Genomic DNA, 12,032 nt, shown 5'->3' on the forward strand with positions numbered 1-12,032 from the left:
CTATTTAAAAAGAAAATCTAAAATTAATGAGATTATCTTTAAGACTTTTAAGTATTCTGACTGCAGTATGTTAAATCCAGCTTTTCAGTGTCCTTAGCTTGTTCTGAGATATTGAAAAGGATAAAAAAAAAAAATCCCTCTTTTTAGGTTGCTTATTTTTAAATGTCTGTTTAAGTAGAGGGAAATATTTTTTAATGTCTCATGCCTATAATCCCAGCACTTTGGAAGGCCGAGGCGAATAGATCACATGAGCTCAGGAGTTTGAGACCAGCCTGGCCAACATATAGTGAAACCCTGTCTCTACTAAAAAATACAAAAATTAGCTGAGCATGGTGGTGCATGCCTGTAGTCCCAGCTACTTGGGAAGCTGAGGCAAGAGAATCACTTGAACCCTGGAGGCAGAGGTTGCAGTGAGATCGCACCACTGCACTCCAGCCTGGGTGACAGATCAAGACTCTGCCTTAAAAACAAAAAAAAAGAAATATTTTTTAAGAGTGAGGTGCATCTCAATAATATTTCCCTTAACAAAAGAAATCATGGGGCTGGGCGTAGTGGCTCATGCCTGTAATCCAAGCACTTTGGAGGCCAAGGTGGGCAGATCACCTGAGGTAAGGAGTTCAAGAGCAGCCTGACCAACATGGTGAAACCCCGTCTTAAAAAAAAAAAAAGAAAGAAATTATGGGCTAGCATTACTGTCTTCATATAGAGTGACTCCAATACTATATGCATTTGAAACACATTTAAAAGTAAATGAACTAGCAAATTTTAATAATATTTAAATTTTAAATTTAAATGTATTTGAATGTATTTGGATTTTAAATTTAAATAAAAATAAAAGTATTTAAATGAACCAGCAAAGAAGGCAGAGGGCAGAGAAAAACCTGTTGCTGAAATTTTCTTCTCTACTTGGTTCACCAAGTTTTCCCTGCTTCCCTTGGGGCAGAATTAACTCTGAAAAGAGAACCAAGATTCTGCTTCCTTTATTTAAAAGCCTCAGTGCCTCAGATTTTTAGACTAAGACAATGTCGTTCTTCTGAGGAAAACAAAGTCCCTAGGTTTAGATTGGATTGGAGGTAACATTTTTGTTTTATGGAAAGTGTAGGAATGTTGAAGGTATAAAAATGAAGGCTTCACACCCTGAGAAATGCAAACAAGAAACAAACAATTCTGTGTTTAATTTTCTTCTCAGTTTGTAGGCCGGTCAAGAGGGGAGCTTATTTTTGCCAATTTGAAGTTTTGTACTTTGAGCCAGGGAAATGATTTAAAAAAAAATTAACAATACATTTGATTACCCTGTGGTTGGATTTTTTTCACAAACATTGTATTTGCTAATCAATTTTAATGTCCTGGCCGGTGGGAGTGCCAATGTTAAAAAAAAAAAAAAAAAGCCAAACGAATTTTTTGGCAGCAACTAAATATCTCATACAGTGTGTGATACCTTATTTCAAATTCAGATCTAGACACAAACTTATATCCAGGGATGACCGGAAGCTAAGAACTTAAAGGGGAAAAGTGCCTGGAATAGTTAACTAATCTCAGAAGAATTCCCAGTACCATAATAAATATTTAAAACGGTAATCTGTTCAAAGAGTGAACTTGGCCTGTGGTATCAGTTATTGCTGAATTGTTCTGGTTGCTACGTTTACCCAACAAAGTTCTCAGAGCAAAGTGTTGATTTTCAATGTTCTGATGTTTCATTCAGCAAACTCAATTTTCCATTTAAAAAGAAGCCCATCTGGGTTTCTTTAAAGACAAGACAGTATCTTTGGTCTATCTGAGTGCAGATTAGAGTGTCATTGTTTGACTTTAATTCTTGGAACCATCTTGGCACAACTCAATTAAGGAGGATACCGACGGAATTTACTGGGCTGTGGGAGGAGAAGAAATGACAGGGAATGGGCAGTGCAGAGACTCTGGGGGCATAGGTGGGACCTGCCACACAAGGGTTTGGACTCCAGGTGCTTTGTTGCATCTTACTAGCCAGGTGACCTTGGGCAAGCTACATCATCTAGTTGAACTGTATTTTCCTTGTCTGTAAAATGGCTCACGCCTATAATCCCAGCAGTTTGGGAGACTGAGGCGTGTGGATCATGAGGTCAAGAGATCGGGGCCATCCTGGCCAACATGGTAAAACCCCATCTTTACCAATGCAAAAATTAGCTGGATGTGGTGGCACGCACTGTAGTCCCAGCTACTCGGGAGGCTGAGGGAGAGGAATCGCTTGAACCCAGGAAGTGGAGGTTGTAGTGAGCTGAGATCGCACCTCTGTGCTCCAGTTTGGTGACAGAGGGAGATAACATCTCAAAAAAAAAAAAAAAAAAAATGGGTCTACGAATATATCTGCCTCACAAGGCTAGTGTAAGCATTGAGATATTGGCATTAATGTAGTATCTCCTCTCTACCAGTGAAACCTTACATAGTGAAGTCCTCTTTGATAACTTCAGATTGGTCCTGCAGTATTCAGCACTGGAAGATGATATAATATCTTGGTTTGAAGGCTGAAATGCTTTATCACAGTATTTACTTTCCCCCAAATATTTCGGTGTCACTACAGATGCACAAAGACCAGCCTCACCTAAAATCTCACAAAGACACTGTTTTAAGTAGGCAAAGTATACATTAACTTGAGAATCTCACTTTCTAGGTTCACTCCACGACTTGCAAAGACCTTTTGTGGCTGTGTCAAATGTACAAAGACGGTGACCTTTACCCTTCATAAGCCAGTAAGAGTTAGGTTGGACAAAAGAGAATTTCAAAGTCAAATTTAACATTAAAAAATTATATAGCTGAACGTGGTGGCTCATCCCTGTAATCCCAGCACTTTGGGAGGCAGAGGCAGGCGGATCACAAGGCCCGGAGTTTGAGACCAGCCTGGCCAACATGCTGAAACCCCGTCTCTACTAAAAAATCAGCTGGGCCTGGTGATAGGCACCTATAATCCCCACTACTTGGGAGGCTGAGGAGACAGTGCGAGACTCTGTCTCAAAAAAAAAAAAAAAAAAAAAAAAAAAAAAAAAAAAAAAAAAAAAAAGGATTATGTAGTCTTGTCTTTCCTGGAAGGATACTGAAAGGATCTGCTGGGTTCTCCCTCCAGGAAAAGGACGGAGTAGGACCTTCAAATTAATTCACATCACAGCTCTCAGATTCTATCCCTGGTAATTGTGATAAGTACTTTTATGCATTAAGTCACTTGTCTTCACATTACTTCTCTGAGGTTGGTGCTGCCATTGCTGCTAGAATGCAGGCTTCGGCGGGCAGAGACGCTGCCTGACCTGCTCTTTTTGTGTGTGTACATTTTAAAGACTGATGTATCACAGTTGTATGACTTATTTTCTTTTTCTTTTTGATGTTTATTTTATTATTATTATTATCATTTTAAGACAGTCTCATTCTGCTGCCCAGGCTGCAGTGCAATGGCATGATCTTGGCTCACTGCAACCTCTGCCTCCCAGGTTTAAGTGATTCTCCTGCCTCAGCCTCCGAGTAGCTGGGACTGCAGTGTGTGCCACCACATCCGGCTAATTTTTGTATTTTTATTAGAGACAGGTTTCACCATGTTGACCAGGGTAGTCTCAACGTCCTGACCTCAAGTGATTTGCCTGCCTTGGCCTCCCAAAGTGTTGGGATTACAGGCGTGAGACACTGTGTCCAGCCATGACTTTCTTTTTAATCATAAGGAAGTTTTTGTTTTGTTTTGTTGTTTGAGACAACATCTTGCTCTGTTACCCAAGCTGGAGTGCAGTGGTGCAGTCATGTCTCACTGCAGCCTGGAACTCCCTGGCTCAAGCAGTCCTCCTGCCTCACCTTCCTGAGTAGCAGGAACCACAGGCACGTGCCGCCACATCCAGGTAATTTTTAAATTTTTTTTTTTTTTTGAGACAGAGTTTCACTCATGTTACCCAGGCTGGAGTGCAATGGCGCGATTTCGGCTCACCGCAACCTCCGCCTCCTGGGTTCAGGCAATTCTCCTGCCTCAGCCTCCTGAGTAGCTGGGATTACAGGCACGCACCACCATGCCCAGCTAATTTTTTGTAGTTTCAGTAGAGACGGGGTTTCACCGTGTTGACCAGGATGGTCTCGATTTCTTGACTTCATGATCCACCCGCCTCGGCCTCCCAAAGTGCTGGGATTACAGGCTTGAGCCACCGCCCCCGGCCAATTTTTAAATTTTTTGTAGAAACAGGGTCTCACTGTGTCGCCCAGGCTGGTCTTGAACTCTTGGGCTTAAGTAATCCTCCTGCCTCAGCCTCCCAAAGTGCTGGGGTTATAGGCATGAGCCACTGCACCTCGCTGACTTACTTTTTTATTTTTTATTTTTGACCTGTCAGCAGGAAGTAACTGACTTACTTTTATTACAGAATGTAATACAGTTTGCTGGCACATAATAGGTGCTCATTACATATTTGTTTAATACATAAACCCCATTTTACAGTTTTAAAGAAACTATAATATAGGCTGGGCATGGTGGCTCATGCCTGTAATCCCAGCACTTTGGGAGGCTGAGGTGGGTAGATCACTTGAGGCCAGGAGTTCAAGACCAGCCTGGCCAACATGGAAACCCCATCTCTACTAAAAAAAAAAAAATATATATATATATATATATATATACACACACACACACACACATACACACACATAAATAAATTAGGCCGGGCGCAGTGGCTCATGCCTGAAATCCCAGCACTTTGGGAGGCTGAAGTGGGGGATCACCTGAGGTCAGGAGTTCGAGACCAGCCTGGCCAACATGGTTAAACCCCATGTCTACTAAAAATACAAAAAATTAGCTGGGCATGGTGGCTGGCACCTGTAATCCCAGCTGCTCAGGAGACTGAGGCAGGAGAATTGCTTGAACTCAGGAGGCAGAGGTTTCAGTAAGCCAAGGTCACACCATTGCACTCCAGCCTGGGCAACAAGAGCAAAACTTGCTCTCAAAAAAAAAAAAAAAAACATACATACATATATGTGTGTGTGTGTGTGTGTGTGTGTATTGGCCGGGTATAGTGGTGTGCACATATAATCCTAGTTACTAGGAACTGCTTGAACCTGGGAGGCAAAGGCTATAGTGAGCCAAGATCTTGCCACTGCACTCTAGCCTGGGCGACAGAGCGAGAATCCATCTCAAAAAACAAAGCAAAGCAAAACAAACAAAAAGCTGCAGTATAGCGTGGTTAGATCTCAGCCAGTATCCTTGGAGCCCACTCAGGGGAGGAGGCCTGCTGTATGACTGCTCTATAAGTAGCCTATCCTCAGCTGTGCCTCCTTTCTCTGAGTTCAGAGCCCCTGGATCAGGCTCCCCAGAGAGCAAACCTCTAACCTCTGTCCAGGCTGGGGGAAAAGCAGTCACCCAGTTGCATAGGGCTAGTGAGGAATCTTGAGGCCTAACTTCCTGTACATATCAGTGCTTGGATGGGTGGATTTTCTAACTGCTTGTTTTATATATACATACATTGTATATATATATGTATATATATATATTTGGATGGAGTCTCACTCTGTTTCCCAGACTGGAGTGCAATGGCATGAGCTCAGCTCTGCAACCTCTCTCTCCCAGGTCCAAGCAATTCTCCTGCCTCAGCCTCCCTCGTAGCTGGAATTACAGGCATTTGCCACCATGCCTGGCTAATTTATTTTTCTTTCTTTTTTTTGTGTATTTTTAGTAGAGATGGAGTTTTGCTATGCTGGCCAGGCTGGTCTCAAACTCCCAACCTTAAGCTATCCGGCCACCTCGGCTTCCCAAAGTGCTGAGGCTACAGGTGTGAGCCACCGCATCCAATCTATTATATGATTTTAATTAGTAATCTTGTGTACATCCCCTATATGCACCACACTTTCTGAGTTTCCCGTTATCTCTACTTCCTGAGCCTTTCAGAGGTCTTGCTCCTTGAAATCAGCCTATTTTGTTTTCTACTTTCTCTGATCCAGGTCTGGGGCCAATTGTCCATCTGCCTTATAGCTTTCACTTTGTCCTGGTGGGTTTTGCCTTTTCAATTTCTTCACTGTCATTTTAATGAGATTTCAGAAGGGAATCTCAGAAAATATATTTACTTATAAAAGTACGCTTCATCAAAAATCCCTTCCTTTTTTTCTTCTTTCTTTTTTTGTCGCCTAGTCTGGAGTACAGTGGTGCAATCTCGGCTCACTGCAACCGCTGCCTCCTGGGTTCCCGTGATTCTCCTGCCTCAGCTTCCAGACTATCTGGGACTGCAGGCGTGTGCCACCACACCCAGCTAATTTTTGTAGTTTTTAATAGAGATGGGGTTTCACTACGTGTTGGCCAGGCTGGTCTCAAACTCCTGAGTTATGATCCACCCACCTTGGCCTCCCAAAGTGCTGGGATTACGGGCATGAGCCACCACACCTGGCCTATTATTTCATTTTTTAAAGGTAATTTTTTTTCTGGTTTCAAAAATTAATACATGCTTATTTTTAAAAAATAATATGTATAAATCAATGTGTATTTTTTAAAAAATAGATATAATTTTTTATATATGGAACTCTTCACGAATTTGCGTGTCATTCTTGCACAGGGGCCAGGCTAGTCTTCTCTGTATCATTCCAATTTTAGTATATGTGCTGCCGAAGCGAGCACCAATGTGTATTTTAAATAAACTCCAAAGCCTGCCTCCTCAGATATGACCACAGTTCTGTTTGTTGTGTAAGTCTTCACATTTTTCATGCATATGTAAAAATAATACAATTTTATTTATTTATTTATTGACATAGGGTCTTGCTTTGTTGCCAGGGTTGGACTGTAGTGGCATGCTCATGGCTCACTGCAGCCACTTCCTCCTGGGCTTAAGTGATCCTCCCACCTCAGTCTCTTGAGTAGCTGGGAACCCAGGATGTTACCATGACATCTGGTTCTTTACTTCTTGTAGAGATGAGTTCTCACTATGTTGCCCACACTGGTCTAGAACTCCTGACCTCAGGTGATCCACCCACCTCTGCCTCCCAAAGTGCTGGGATTACAGGCATGAGCCAACGTGTCTGGCCTGACACTTCACTTTTATGAGCCCATCTACCTTTTGAAACCAGAAGTATGGGCCTCAGAAGAGGATGAGAACCAACATTTTTTTTTTTTTAAATAAAAGACAGGGTTTCACCATGTTGGCCAGGATGGTCTCGAACTCCTGACGTCAGGTGATCCACTCGCCTTGGCCTCCCAAATTGCTGAGATTACAGGTGTGAGCCACCATGCCCATCTGAGAACCAACATTTTAAAAGAACTTTTAAAAAGCCTGAAACTTCCCTATATACTTTGCATATGTTATACCCAAAATACTCCTGCAAAGTTGGTATTATTATTATTTTATTAATGTTTAGAGTCAAGGTCTCATTCTGTTGTGCAGGCTGGAGTGCAGTGGCATGATCATAGCTCACTGCAGCCTCAAACACCTGGGCTCAAGCGATCCTCTGCCTTCAGCTTTCTGAGCAACTAGGACTTCAGGAAGCCACCACTAAGCCCGGCTAATTTTAAGAAATTTTTTGTAGAGATGAGGTCTCACAGTGTTGCCCAGACTGGTCCCAAATTCCTGGCCTCAAGCAATCCTTCCACCTCAGCCTCCCAAAGTGTTGAGATTACAGGCATGATTCACTGTGCCTGGCCTAAAGTAAGTATTATTAATTCCATTATATGGAGGAGGAAAGGAAAGAAGGGGAGATGAAATTGATCAAATTAGTAATCTCTAGCCAGTCCTCAGGAGATTTAGCACTGGGCAGTGTTCAATTTGGATTTAAGAAGAGGCAGAGCTGAGAGCGGTGGCTCACACCTATAATCCCAGCACTTTGGGAGGCCAAGGTGGACAGATCACAAGGTCGAGAGTTCGAGACCAGCCTGACCAACATGGTGAAACCTCATCTCTACTAAAAATAAAAAAATTAGCTGGTCACAATGTAAAAACTGTCAAAAAAAAAAAAAATTAGCTGGGTGTAGTGGCACGTGGCTATAATCCCAGCTACTCAGGAGGCTGAGGCAGGAGAATCGCTTGAACCTGGGAGGGGGAAGTGGCGGTAAGCTGAGATCGCACCACTGCACTCCAGCCTGGGTGACAGAGTGGGACTCTGTCTCAAAAAAAAAGAAGAAGACGCAGAGTGAGGCTGGATGCACGGTGGCTCATGCCTGTAATCCCAACACTTTGGGAGGCCAAGGAGGGTGGATCATGACGTCAGGAATTTGAGACCATCCTGGCCAGCATGATGTAACCCCGTTTCTACTAAAAATACAAAAATTAGCCGTGCATGGTGGCGCATACCTGTAATCCCAGCTACTTGGGAGGCTGAGGCAGGAGAATCGCTTGACCCTAGGAGGCAGAGGTTGCAGTGAGCCAAGATTGCGCCACTGCACTCCAGCCCGAGTGACAGAGCGAGACCCTGTCTCAAAAAAAAAAAAAAAAAAAGAGGCCAGGCGTGGTGGCTCACGCCTATAATCCCAGCACTTTCGGAGGCTGAGGCAGGTCGATCACAAGGTCAAAAGATCGAGACCATCCTGGTCAACATGGTGAAACCCTGTCTCTACTAAAAATACAAAAATTAGCTGGGCATGGTGGCGCGTGCCTTTAGTCCCAGCTACTTGGGAGGCTGAGGCAGGAGAATTGCTTGAACCCAGGAGGTGGAGGTTGCGGTGAGCTGAGATCGCGCCATTGCCCTCCAGCCTGGGTAACGAGCAAAACTCTGTCTCAAAAAAAACAAAAGAAGGTTTAAGAATTCAGCCATCATTTGGCTGAGAAAAAAAAAAAAAAGAGGCAGAGTGGTATCAGTATCACCAGTCTGCCCCACATGGGTAAGGGAGAGATTTTTCTGGCAAGACTGAAGACACTCTGATACCCTCCTTTCTCTGACACACACTAACTCAGGTGTAAGAGTAATTTAGGCATGAGTCAGTAAAAACACTTTCTCAAGACACTGTCTAGCTGTCTCGGGATCTTGTCCTGCTGAGGCTTGAGCACAAGTAGAACACAATCCTTGCTGGCTGGGCCCTGTTCTGGAATGACTGAGCTGTCCAGCATGGCCAGTGTGTAAATGTCAAGTAAACACCAAATTCAAGTGCAATTTAACTATTGTGCTGGGACTGTTTGTTTTAGATATAATAGCAGGAAAGGAGAAGGAGAGGGAGGGGAGAAGTACGTATCACTTCACAAGGCAAAACATGAATATCGTGAGCGCTTCCTTGGCCAACTTGAATGTTGAGAGACCAATATCAAATAAATAAAAAGCCTGCACTCCATGCTGCAAAAATAAGCATGTCCATTTGCTTAAAAAAAAGATTTTTCAGATGAGGGAACATTTTCCAGTCAATCACCCTGCAGCAAAGTCATCCTGTTGAATTTGTGACTCACAGGCTCTCTGTCAATAGACGGAGTCAGCCCAACATTATGACTTCACTGGGAGATGAAGCAAAAGCTGGGAGATGAGGCAGGACCAGCTTTAAAACAAGGCTCTAAGCTCAGACAACAAATACCAAAAGAAACACTGACTACTCACAGGCTGGGTAATTGCATTTGTTGCTTCTTTTTCTTTGTTTCTTTTATTTTTAATTTTTTGTTTTTTCATTTTTTATTTCTTTTTAGAGATGGGGTTTCACCATGTTGTCCAGAATGGTCTCGAACTCCTGACCTCAGCTGATCCACCCACCTCGGCCTCCCAAAGTGCTGGGATTACAGGCGTGAGCCACTACGCCCAGCCCTTCTTTTTCTTTATTTCTTTGTTTTATTTTTTATATTTATTATTATTATTATATATATTTTTTTGAGATGGAGTTTCGCTCTTGTTACCCAGGCTGGAGTGCAATGGCGCGATCTCGGCTCACCGCAACCTCCACCTCCTGGGTTCAGGCAATTCTCCTGCCTCAGCCTCCTGAGTAGCTGGGATTACAGGCACGTGCCACCATGCCCAGCTAATTTTTGTATTTTTAGTAGAGACGAGGTTTTACCATGTTGACCAGGATGGTCTCCATCTCTTGACCTCATGATCCACCCGCCTCGGCCTCCCAAAGTGCTGGGATTACAGGCGTGAGCCACCGCGCCCGGCCTATATTTATTATTTTTTTTAGAGACAGGGTCTCACTATGTTGCCCAGGCTAGAATGCGGTGGCTATTCACAGGAGTGATCCCACTACTGATCAGCATGGGAGTTTTGACCTGCTCTGTTTCCAGCCTGGGCCAGTTCACCCCTCCTTAGGCAACCTGGTGGTCCCCTGCTCCCGGGAGATCACCATATTGATGTTGAACTTAGTGCAGACACCTGATCGGCATAGCGCACTGAATAGCTGGGACACTGTAGGCACGTGCCACTGCACCTGCCCTTTTTCTTTATTTCTTGCTTGTCCCCTAGAAAAGAACCACTCTGACTTTGGCTTCATGCTTTCGTTGCCATTAACATTGATGGAGGACACAGTTATTGTCAAGGCTATGACTTTGCGTGGTGCTCCATATACATTGTTATCTCATTCTGTTCTCATGGCAATTCTATAAGGTAGGTGGTATTTGTATTATTTAATTAAATTAATTATTTTATTTTATTTTATTTTTTGTTTAAAGGTGGGGTTTCACCATGATGGCCAGGCTGGTCTTGAACTCCTGACCTCAGGTTATCCACCCACCTTAGCCTCCCAAACTGCTAGGATTACAGGCGTGAGCCACCGCGCCCGGCTAATTAATTATTTTTTTTGAGATGGAGTCTCGATCAATTGCCCAGGTTGGAGTGCTGTGGTGCAATTTTGGCTCACCACCTCTGCCTCCCCGGTTCAAGCAATTCTCCCTACCTCAGCCTCCCGAGTAGCTGGGACTACAGGTGCCCACCACCACACCTGGCTAATTTCTGTAGTAGAGATGGGGTTTCACCCTGTTGGTCAGGCTGGTGTTGAACTCCTGACCTCATGATCCGCCCACTTTGGCCTTCCAAAGCACTGGGATTGCAGGCTTGAGCCACTGTGCCCGGCCTATTTATTTTAAGAGGCAGGATGTTGCTTTGTTGCCCAGGCTGGAGCAAAGTGGGGACAATCACTGCTCGTTGTAACCTCAAACTCTTAGACTCAAGCGATCCCCCCACCTCGGCCTCCCAAGTAGCTGGGACTACAGGCACGTGCCACCATGCCTGGCTAATTTTTCAATTTTTTTTTTAAGGCAGAATCTTGCTCTGTTGCCCAGGCTGGAGTACAGCGGTGAGATCTCAGCTCACTGCAACCTCTGCCTCCTGGGTTCAAAAGATTCTCTTCCCTCAGCTTCCTGAGTAGCTGGGACTACAGACACCTGCCACCACAACTGGCTAATTTTTGTATTTTTAACAGAGACGAAATTTCACCATATTGGCCATGCTGGTCTGGAACTCCTGACCTTGTGTTCCGCCTGCATCAGCATCCCAAAGTTCTGGGATTACAGACGTGAGCTACTGCACCTGGCCTAATTTTTTAATTTTTAGTAAAGACAGATTCTCACTTTGTTTCCCAGGCTAGTCTCAAACTCCTAGTTTCAAGCAGCCCTCCTGCTTAGGCCTCCTGAAATGCTGGGATTTCAGGTGTGAGCCACTGCACCTGGCCTGTATTATTTTATATGAGAATAATTGAGGCCCAAAGAGGTTAGGTAACTTTGTAAGCTTCTGCTTAAGGATGCTCACCCAGTACTCCCTGGCTTCAATTTCAAATTTTGTGTGATTTTCGGACTGCCTCCTATTTTGTTATCCTACTGTAAGCCAGACATGAACCTTGGCACTAGGTTCTCACCAATAAATCAGACATAGTTCTTACCCTCAAAGAGCTTGGGGCCAGCCAGAATACTCTTGTCTTGGTGTTCAAGTCCTATGTGACACAATCAGTTTAGGTTGCCTGTAAACCAGTTAATATTTAAGATAGTACCAACAGACTTGCTACTTGTTTTCCAAGTCGCTGCTATTTGCAGATGTCTCAGGAATGCCTGTGGGGATAGAAAAGCCACTAAGGGATAATAAACCACAAAGGAGTGTACGTGGAGTGAAAATGGCTGATCAGAGGACAAAGCTTGCAGCCAATCAGCTCTGCCTGGCCTGCTGGTTGTGGGGCG

General features: G+C 44.0%; 1 non-coding gene across 1 annotated transcript; it reads right to left on the bottom strand.

The window, feature by feature from the left end:
- Positions 1-6,482: 6,482 nt before the first annotated feature.
- Positions 6,483-6,589, bottom strand: LOC116524939. Its single transcript, XR_004257537.1, has one exon. It is a non-coding gene; the product is annotated as a U6 spliceosomal RNA (small nuclear RNA).
- Positions 6,590-12,032: the final 5,443 nt, after the last annotated feature.

This window comes from Sapajus apella, unplaced genomic scaffold, assembly GCF_009761245.1.
Source record: "Sapajus apella isolate SASKATOON/1434 unplaced genomic scaffold, GSC_monkey_1.0 scaffold46, whole genome shotgun sequence".
Taxonomy (NCBI): Eukaryota; Metazoa; Chordata; class Mammalia; order Primates; family Cebidae; genus Sapajus; species Sapajus apella.